General features: G+C 43.3%; 1 pseudogene; it reads left to right on the forward strand.

Annotated features, from left to right (window-relative positions):
* Positions 1-6,386: 6,386 nt before the first annotated feature.
* LOC127444805 (B-cell receptor CD22-like) lies at positions 6,387-7,754 on the forward strand (annotated as a pseudogene).
* The last annotated feature ends 1,314 nt before the right edge of the window (positions 7,755-9,068 follow it).

Consider the following 9,068-nt stretch of genomic DNA (forward strand, 5'->3'; position numbering starts at 1 on the left):
TTTCGGTCACTTACAAGTTTCCATTTGTGTTTGAATGGTTCCTAATAAGGCAGCTGTCAATGTAAACAGTAGGCAATGACCCATGGAGTGAGGTTCTGATCTGAAATGCCAGTTATTTTGTGAGGATTTGTGTGTGTGTGTTGTGTTGTTGAGAGGGAGGACACAAATACTCAGGAAGGACCTTCACTTTGCTTTAAACTGCATATTAAGTGTTACAACCACTAACAGTTTAGCAGTTTGACACTTCTGTGTAGGGGCACAGGCCCCTATTTCTTTTGTAGTTTCTTATTATTATTCCGCCATTAAGTCTATGGCAGCCCTATGAACCGTGCATAAGAATAAGGGATTAATCTCCTCCTGCTGATTCAAATTGAACCCTTACATTAAAACTCCACCCATTACAGTAGCCACCATCTTGGATTATGATGTTTACAGTTTAAAAACATTCTCCAGACTGAGCCACACAGAAATGACTAGAAACAATTTTACTAATTTGTGCTACCTTTCAGAAATTATGCCAACTTGAAGTTAAGGTAGTCAATGTGAAAATGGATTTGAGGCTGTATCTCACCAATGATTCATCCTATCATAATGAAATTTGGTGTGCTTCATCAGGACCATGATCTGAGGGTACTGGCAACATTTGGAGATAGTGCCACCTATGGGTCAAAAGAAAGATGTGAAAAAATGGCTAGTTTTGACCACAATTTCTGAATCATATTTCCTAAAATCATGAGGTTGGTGTCTTTGGATTCCTTGAGTCATGAGGATTTCAACGATACCAGTTTTTCCAACATCAGCCATTTAACCTCTCCACCATTTTGAATTTTATGAAAAAGTAATGTCTATTTTAAATGCCTTGTCCTAGTTGAATGAAAATTGGAAGGGGTCTTCGACATCATGTCCTGAGGGTACCTGAGCAGTTTGGAGACAGCCCCACATAATGGTCAAATGCTTAGTCAATTTAAACAAAAATTTTAATGTATCATTGCTTCCTTATTCTAAATTTTCTGAAAGTGGCAGAAAGAATTTTCTATTTTATTATTATTATTTATTTATTTATTTATTTATATAAATCCCGCTGACTCTCAGCTTGGTATGTCTCTTTAGCACCAGCACAATGAGTGACTGTGTAATGTAGTGGTTTATTCACTGTACCTGCAAGCCTTAGAGATTGAAATGGTCCCTAGTTCTAACCTGGTGTGGTGAGAGGATCAATTGTAGTGACTATGCCAACCCGGAACACCAGGTAAAACAACCCAAATAAGGGCACACAGGTACAGTCGACTTGGAAGAGACAAGAGGCATACAAAAATAACTATTTTATTAAAGAAAAAATAGTTGGCCAACAATCATTTAAAACAAGGTTAAGCACAATCAAGATTAAACATATCATTGGTCGAACAATCACATCCAACAAGAGAAAACCCAAACCCCCAAAAAGTTAACAATCATGCAGAGGCTGAGGCTTCCTATCGAAGGAAAACGGCTAGTATTACAGCACTAAGTGCACAAAGAAACCACACCAATTGAAATCACACCATAAAGTTCACTGCAAATAATGACAGCACTCGGTGAAATAAAGCCCCCTGGTGCAGTGAGGAACTAACCCGCTTATGGAAGCACTCAGCTCCTGCAAGAAAAAATCCAAGAGAGAATCACAAATTAGAAAAACAAAACAACAAAAAACAGATTACACTGTCAGAGGATTTATGAGAAATCAGGAGAGTTAAAATCACTGACAGTTGCACAAAATTGCAGTAGGTGACAAGACAGTAATACCACACTTGGATGGTAATCAATTCAACAATAAACCCTCCAGCAGAGTGTCAAATTATATGCACAAAAAACAAAACAAAACAACAAATAAACCACTTCAAGAAAATACACATTAATAGGTTACACAAAAAAGAACAAAACACAAAAGAACACCAGACACACAAAAAGAACCTTCAAGCCCTCTTAGGCATTAAACGAGGATGTGAATGGCAGTGAAGGCAGTGACTCAAGGCACCACCAAACAGGATGCCAAAAGCAGCAGCGTGGCTCGAAGAGCGAGGGGGAGAGCTGCGCTAATATGACTGCTCTCACTCAGCCTGCCCTAACACATGCAAAAGGACCCCGTGATCAGATGACGTAATGCTCACGACGGCGTATGCAGAAACATGCAGTAGCTTCTTTAGCAACTAAAACAACAGCTGGTGCTTCAACCTGGGCTACGTTAGGCTGCGATGCCAAAACAGATGGGAGCCCTGAAGGCACACCGCACTGGGAGTAAGCAGCCCACTGCACACAGTATGTCTCGGTAACCCAGCGACCTCGCTCAATGTCACACTCTGTAATCCACAACAACGAAAGGAAGGGGCGGGCTTTCGACCATGACACACTCCAGGAGGCATAAATAAAGAGCTTAAATACTATAGAGGGTGGTAGCTCATTGGCTACGCATTTGTGGTGATTGTGACGTCCAAATGGACATGTCACAGACCTCACTACACTGGTTTTGGGCAGCTTGTACATTACAAAGAAGTTGCTTAGTCAATTTAAACAAAAATGTTAATGTATCATTGTTTCCTTTTTCTAATTCTTCAGAAAATGGCAGAGATTATTATTTTCTTTTTTTAAATCAAAACCTTCTGCTCTTAGCATGGAAAGTCTCTTTGACACTTTTGAGCAGTGTTAATTCAATGGCCCAGTGGCTAATGTGTTTGAGTACAGGTCAAAGGTTGTGAGTTCAAGTCCAGTGACAAGTAGTTTCAAAAATGTTACTTCTGTGATATCTGAGTCTTCATATTGTGCTTACTACAATGCAGACTGTATTTTATTGCATAATTACTGATTCAATTAAAAAATAATTGTAACAACATTTTCTCAGCAACAGTTATGTCCTCTCAACTTGGAATGTCTCTTTGGCACCATTTCGACACACTGATTGTGTGGTTTACTGATGAAAATAGTAAACTGTCACTCAAAAAATTGTGAGCTCAGTTCCAGCAAAGGATGGTTTTAAAACTGGTACTTCTGTTTACCTTTGAGTCTTCACATTGTGTTTACTGCCATGTGTGCTGTAGCACTTTGCAAAATTCCTGCTTAAATTTAAAACCACTTAGTTGTAACAAGATATTTTTATTTTAGCACTTTTATTTTTAAGGTATAAAAAGTGATGATGCAAAAATATTTAGAGTGACATATGTCTTAAAAATATAAATACGAATTTTCAGAATCAGAATCAGCTTTATTGCTAAGTATGCTTACACATACAAGGAATTTGTCTTGGTGACAGAAGCTTCCAGTGCACAAACAATACAGCAACAAGACAGATATATATATATAATAAGAAAATATATAATAAAAATAAAAGTGAACACAAAATAAAGTATATATGGAAATACACAATAGGACTATATACAGTGCATCCCATAAGGGTTGAGCATGGTTGCCGCAGTGGATGGCGTGAAGCCTCCACACATGCTATGTCTCCATGACAACGCGCTCAACAAGCCACACGATAAGATGCGTGGGTTGACGGTCTCAGATGCGGAGGCAACTGGGATTTGTCCTCTGCCACCCAGACTGAGGCGAATCACTACGTGACCACAAGGACTTAAAAAGCACTTTGGGAATTGAGCATTCCAAATTGGGAGAAAAAGGGGAAAAATCCAAAATAAATAAATATGTGTAACGTTGTTGGCTGCTGACAATGATGACGATGACAAAGACGTGAAGATGAAGAACCCAAGTGCAGTTTATTTACAGAACGTGAAATCCATAACCCTGACTACAAAACAAAACATGAACATGGACTAGACTTGACTTGACTTGACTTGGCTTGGCTTGACTTGACCTTGGCTTGACAAACACATACAATCACATTCAATACTCGACCACTAGACAATGAAAACATGAGGGCTTAATTACAAGACATGGGAGAACATAAACCAATGAACAAACAGAACTCATAACAAACTAATTAAACAATAATCCAATGAAAACATGACACAAGAACATGGAGGGAAAACAGGAATCACATGACAAGGGAAACAGGAACACATGACATGAACCAGGAACTAACATTTCAAAATAAAAGACATGAATCAACAGAATACACCTGGCATATCCCCCCCACTAAGGGGTGGCTCCTGACACCCCAACACATAAGCAAAACACATAAAACATGACATAATTCAAAGTTCTGTAGGGAGCGGGGGGGGGGGTGTCTTGAGGCGTGGCGTGGCGAGAAAGGGCGAGGGGCATGGGACCAGGGCAAAGTCCATGGGGGGTGAAGCCATGAGAGGCTCGAGGGGCGGAGCCATGGAAGGTGGAGCCGTGTGAGGCTCGAGGGGCGGAGCCATGGAACGTGGTGCCCGGAGAGTAGCCGAAGACTCGAAGGACCAGGGTGGAGCCGATGGCAGGGAGGACCAAGGCGGTGTTAGAGGCTCGAAGGAGCAAGGCGGAGCTGAGGGATCGGAAGACTGAGGTGGAACCGGTGGGACTGAGGACCAAGGTGGAGCCGTAGGGAAGGAGGTCTCCGGTAAAGCTGACAGATCGGAGGGACGAGGCGCAGCCAGAGGATCGGAGAGCCAAAGCGGAGCCAGGTGACCGACAGACCAAGGAGGAGCCGGAGGGACGAGGGACCCCGGCACAGCCGACAGGCTGAAGGACCGTAGTGGAGCTGAGGGAATGCCGAGCTAAGGCAATGTCGAGGGACCGACAGGCCAAGGCAAAGTCCAGGCTCAGCGGGTCCAGGCGGGATCGGAGGGCTGAAAGTTCCCCTTGCCTGCTCAGGAGAACTAAAGGTGGGTATAAGGGTGGGAACCATCTCCAGGTCCCACTGCTCAGGTGTGGCTGTGACATGGCATGGAGCAGGCTGAGGCGTCGCTGTGACGTGGCATGGAGCAGGCTGAGGCGTCGCTGTGACGTGGCATGGAGCAGGCTGAGGCGTCGCTGTGACGTGGCATGGAGCAGGCTGAGGCGTCGCTGTGACGTGGCATGGAGCAGGCTGAGGCGTCGCTGTAACGTGGCATGGAGCAGGCTGAGGCGTCGCTGTGACGTGGCATGGAGCAGGTTGAGGCGTCGCTGTGACGTGGCATGGAGCAGGCTGAGGCGTCGCTGTGACTTGGCGTGGAGCAGGCTGAGGCATCGCTGTGACGTGGCGTGGAGCAGGCTGAGGCGTCGCTGTGATTTGGCGTGGAGCAGGCTGAGGCGTCGCTGTGACTTGGCGTGGAGCAGGCTGAGGCGTCCCTGTGACTTGGCGTGGAGCAGGCTGAGGCGTCGCTGTGACTTGGCGTGGAGCAAGCTGAGGCGTCGCTGTGACGATGCTTGGAGCAGGCTGAGGCGTCGCTGTGACGATGCATGGAGCAGGCTGAGGCATCGCTGTGACTTGGCATGGAGCAGGCTGAAGTGTCGCTGTGACGTGGAACTCTGGCTCGGCGGAGGCCATGACGTGGAACTCTGGCTCGGCGGCGGCCATGACGTGGAACTCTGGCTCGGCGGCGGCCATGACGTGGAACTCTGGCTCGGCGGCGGCCATGACGTGGAACTCTGGCTCGGGATCCGCCTCCCCCACAGTGAACGGGGAACCGATGAATCGTAGGGTGAGGTCGATATATTGAGCCAGGCTGAGGGAACTGCGACCGCCAGGCATCAAAAAAGAAATGGACTCATTCAGTCCAAATCTAAAACAGTCCTTGAGGGCAACCTCATTAAAGTCTACCTGGCTGGCTTGACTGCAGAAGTCCTCAACATAGTCCTCCAGAGGACGATTCCCCTGACGTAAGCGCAGAAGTAAAACTGCTGGGTCCATGGTGGGTCGAGTATTCTGTAATGTTGTTGGCTGCTGACAATGATGACGATGACGCAGACGTGAAGATAAAGAACCCAAGTGCAGTTTATTTACAGAACGTGAAATCCATGACCCTGACTACAAAACAAAACATGAACATGGACTAGACTTGACTTGACTTGGCTTGACTTGACCTTGGCTTGACTTGACCTTGACTTGACCTTGGCTTGACTTGACCTTGGCTTGACCTTGGCTTGACTTGACCTTGGCTTGACCTTGGCTTGACCTTGGCTTGACCTTGGCTTGACCTTGGCTTGACTTGACAAACACATAAAATACTCGACCACTAGACAATGAAAACATGAGGGCTTAAATACAAGACATGGGAGAACATAAACCAATGAACAAACAGAACTCATAACAAACTAATTAAACAATAATCCAATGAAAACATGACACAAGAACATGGAGGGAAAACAGGAATCACATGACAAGGGAAACAGGAACACATGACATGAACCAGGAACTAACATTTCAAAATAAAAGACATGAATCAACAGAAAACACCTGACAATATGCCATAAAAGGATAAACAACACTTCTATCAGGCAGTTATACACACCCAAATCATCTCTCTGTGACAGACATTTTGGACCATAAATCCAGTTTCAGGCAAGGAGACTCTTGATCTGTCTGATGATCCACATTTCAAAGACAGAGTTAAGTACATCATTAAGAAAATTTCTCTCTCAAACTGAGTAAAGTAACATTTAAGGATGAAAATGAGTTCTGCTTCAGAATCCTAACCAATGTGAAAGATAAAAAATGTCTGGGTCATCCTGGCATTGAGCTCAAAGTAACAGGTACAGTTAAACTTCCACACTTCACAAGAATGAGTTGAATATTGGTTTGACACATTTTACACAATTCTTGAATATATACATAATTTCTCTTCCATATATCAATTTCAATAAAATGCCCTTTTGTTTCAGAGCTCAGAGTGGAGATTCCTGAAGAGGTCATATAGGGAAATTCAGCTGTTTTAGTTTGTAAGACCACCTGCAACCTTAGAAAGCGTGCTAATTATACCTGGTACAAGAACAGCAAACCTTTCTCAGGATCTCTCAGTACAAATGAACTCTTGTTGCAGTCAGTCAGCAGTGATGATACAGGAAACTACAGCTGTGCAGTGACACAACATGAACATCTCCCATCTCCTGCGGTCACTCTCTCTGTCAGATGTGTGGAAAACTCATTCAGATTCACCTCTAGACAAGTGATGAATTATTGGAGAGTAACACCTTATTATTTTAGATCCTCCAAAGAAAGTCTCAGTGTCCATCAGTGGATCTGGTGAAATAGTTTTGGGTGATTCAGTGACTTTGACCTGCAGCAGTGATTCAAACCCATCAACACCTGGTTTAAGGAGAATGAAAGCTCAGCTGTTGAATCTTCTTTGTTTCTTCATGTGAATTACCTGATGTAGATTTAGCATGTAACTATAAATGCACGTATAAATGGATGTTGTAAGTCACTTAGACAATCGTGTACTGTAGCTTGAGAAATATTTTACACAAAGCGAATCTGGAAAACTTAACTGTATGTAATTCAGTTTTCATGTTCTTCTCTAGATGATCTGTTATTAGATTCAGTTGTGTTTTATTTTCCAACACCACAGGAGAATAACTTTAGAAGATCAGCAGGGATAGATCCAACCAATAGCCATTCACTTTCTCCACAAGAATCAACCAATCAGAGTGCTGCTCTGTATGCCAGCATTGGACCCGTGAAACCCAACAGTTCCAGAAATGAACAAACAGCTGCAGGAGATGACTCTGAGTCTGGAGATGTTGATGAGGTTCAATATGTCAGTGTCCAACACTTAAAAAACAGAGACAAGAACAAAACTGAAGACAAGGACTTTCAGAACATCAACTTTATAATGCATGATACCTCTGATCCCAGCGGGTGAGAAACAGTTTGAACCGTGATGCAACATTGAGGCCCATGTATTACATATTCAATGTTCAATCAGAGCTCTCATTTATATGAAACACTGAAATTATGAATTTTCCTATCATTCTGAAACTGCAAATTAAAATGTTCTTGACTCATTTCCCCCAGATCAGTGTATGTGGTCTACAGCTCAATCAAATGATCAACATGTCAAACCACACTGGACTCAGTTTCAACAAAGGAGCACTCAGAAACATTCAGTTTCAAACTCCGTATTCTAATTGCCTTTTGTATATTAGTGGATTGCTATTTTTAAGATATGCTTTGTCTAGACGTGGAACCGTTTTATTGATTATAACAATAAGAAAAACATATTCTCAAGTGTGTTTTTTAGTGTTTCAAATGGATCACATAAATATCAGTGTTACTTGTGATCTGTTAAAGCCCCTTTAGCCTTTGTTTTGCAAAGAAATCAAGAGCAGAACTTTTCTCTTTTCATCATGAAGTGTAACCTTTTTGCTAAATATTACCTTTAAAAATCCTAACATTAGCAAACAGTCATTATTTTCCTACCCTCGTCCAATCCATCCTAGACCAACTGATGCTAAATTACTTGATAATAATTGTGTCCAGGAAATTGCTTCGCGGTGCATTTGTGTGTTAATCAAATGTGAATAAATGTATAAATACACCACCAACTCTAGAAGCATGTGGCAGGGAATTAACATCATCACGGACTTTAAAGGGAATTAAAAACTCCGCCATGAACACCACTGCCTCTCTCCCGGATGAGCTAAATACTTTTTATGCTCGTTTTGAGGGAAATAACACCGCCCTCGCGGAGAGAGCTCTCGTGGCCGAAGCTACAGAGGTTAGTTCACTCTCCATCTCTGTAGCGGATGTAACCCGATCCTTCCGACGGGTGAATATCCGCAAAGCCGCGGGCCCAGACGGCATTCCGGGCCGTGTCACCAGAGCGTGCACAAACCAGCTGGCTGGTGTTTTTATGGACATTTTCAACCTTTCCCTCTCTTTGTCTGTAGTCCCCACATGCTTTAAAACGTCCACCATTGTGCCTGTTCCAAAGCAATCAAAAATAACTTACTTAAATGACTGGCATCCAGTTGCTCTGACCCCCATCATCAGCAAATGCTTTGAGAGACTAATCAGAGATTACATCTGCTCTGTGCTGCCTCTCTCTCTAGACCCGCTGCAGTTTGCTTACCGCAACAACCGCTCCACTGATGATGCCATTGCATCTACAATACAAACTGCTCTCTCCCATCTGGAAAAAAAGAACACTTACAGGTGCATCTCAATAAATTAGAAT

This window comes from Myxocyprinus asiaticus, chromosome 8, assembly GCF_019703515.2.
Source record: "Myxocyprinus asiaticus isolate MX2 ecotype Aquarium Trade chromosome 8, UBuf_Myxa_2, whole genome shotgun sequence".
Classification (NCBI taxonomy): domain Eukaryota; kingdom Metazoa; phylum Chordata; class Actinopteri; order Cypriniformes; family Catostomidae; genus Myxocyprinus; species Myxocyprinus asiaticus.